The sequence below is a fragment of the Eutrema salsugineum genome, unplaced genomic scaffold (genome assembly GCF_000478725.1).
Source record: "Eutrema salsugineum unplaced genomic scaffold, Eutsalg1_0 scaffold_15, whole genome shotgun sequence".
NCBI classification, from domain to species: domain Eukaryota; kingdom Viridiplantae; phylum Streptophyta; class Magnoliopsida; order Brassicales; family Brassicaceae; genus Eutrema; species Eutrema salsugineum.
In genome coordinates, this window is record NW_006256867.1 from 5,877,222 (window position 1) to 5,879,327 (window position 2,106).

Genomic DNA, 2,106 nt, shown 5'->3' on the forward strand with positions numbered 1-2,106 from the left:
ACTAACCACAAAAAGAAACCATCATGTAAAGTCTAGAAGCACATGGGTCTTAGTCATCATAGTTTTGTTTTTGGTGTTCCTGTGTTTGAAATCGGTGTTCCTGTTTGGAAAACCTTTTGAAAACCTTTGATGAAAGACCTTTTATGAAACACAAACACAAAACAAATCAACTTTCGTTAGTAAAGGATGAACATCCTTCCCCAGACTTAAATCACACTGCCCTCAGCGTGAAAACGTTGGTGAGAAGATAGTAAATAAAAACAAAAGAGTCTAAGGAAAAGAAAAGAAATGATGTAGAACCGTGGGTATGATGAGGTGATGGATGGGAGTATTTGTCTTATGGCTGCTGTCTGTCTCTGTGGCAGAGGAATCGTCAACATACATGTGGTTCTTCTTTAGGAATTTATTTCTTCAGCATAGTGCTTATGCGAAGTGCTCGGGAAAGTTTCATGACCTGCAAAATAGAATTCTCGAGACCAAGAATGAATGAGGCTGCATTTTGAATCACTTTTTATGAGCAAATATGTTCATACAGCTATCTCAAACACATTCAAATGACAAAAAAAACTGTAATTGCATCAAACATTGCAAAATCTGGGAGTTTCTGGTCAATTTCGATATGGTGATGTTCCACATATGAGATTTCCAAAACAAGATGATGTTAATACTCATTCATATGTAATCTAATCATATTATCTATCAACAATGACCCGACAATCCAGATTTTCTAATGCTGAATCAAACAGTACTTCAAATTTCGATTTTCTCAAGTGTTGAAATCTCAGATTTTCGAAAATCACAAATCTATGGGGTCTAGGTGTTAAATCATGCCATTGAACTACTTAAAACTCTAGTCTTGAGCTGAAAGACAATCTCCAATCATCCTAAGGTAAATTTCTACTTATTATACAAACACTTTAAATATGAGTTCATAAGAAAAAGTGAGAAATCTGGATAGATACCTTGATGAAAGTGTGATGTGATGCTAGATTTGGAATCTACTTTCAAAAAGAGTGAGACCGGTTGAAAATAATTTGTCAAGTTTGAAATCTGGTCTTTTCTTAAAATCTCCAAGTTTGTTGGAGAAGATGATAAAAAAAGACATTTTGATCTTTGAAATCCTATTTTTTTCTTTTAAAAAGTTGTTTTCCCTAAGAAAAATTTATTTTAAAAGTTTTTAAGGACTTACCTGGATGTTGACAAGAAGAGATGCCATCTTTGGTCTTTGTGAAATATCCTTGAAGAGATACCAGTACAGACAATTTGCATCAAAATTTGCATAACTCTTTGCTCAGTGGTCCAATACTTGATTTTTTAACTTTATGAGACTGGTGACTCAACCATATTCAACTTTTGTGAAGGATCCGACTGCATCTGAGGAGAGAAAGGCTTCCGTCTCGCTGGTTCTTTGATGTGCATCTGATTGGTCTAGCTGCGAGACAAGTCCATCTTCAAACGGTCATAACTTTCATCTCACTGCTCCAAATATCTTGATTCCAAGTGTTCTGGAAATATTACGTTCTCTTCTACAAACTTGGTGAAGACACCAAATTCTGTATCGAAGTGTAAGGCCTTCGTCTTAGGCAATCTTTCAAACGTGTCCCCAGGAGAAGATGGGTTGGCAGCGGGTCAGGGAATGGTTCGGGGAAACGTGAGGCTGGCCGCGGGTCAGGAATCCGGGCCGCGGTAAAATAATTTTTTGTGTTTTTTTAAAACCTGAAACTAAGAAAAGGAAAACATTATTGGAAAAAGAAAGAAAATCTAAAAGAAAACATACCTACAAAGGAATTGTCTCCTCCAGGATAAAAGACTAGTCTTGGAACTTCTATGTGATATGAATCTTCAATTCTTTCTCCTTGTGAAAAGTCATGAGGAGAGAGTCTTTAGGGCCATCTATGCTTCACTTTGGCTCCATTTGAGTCTTGATCACGTCCCATATGAGCAAAGATCAAGTGTGCATCAAAAGAAACCTTGTTGCACATTGAACTTCTCTGGTTGGTGTTTTGATGAAGTTCGAAGGGTGGACCTTCTTCTAGGACGTCTTCAGGGACCTTTGTAGCTCCTCCAGGATCAAAAACTGGTCTTTATCCACTGCTTATGGTCAGG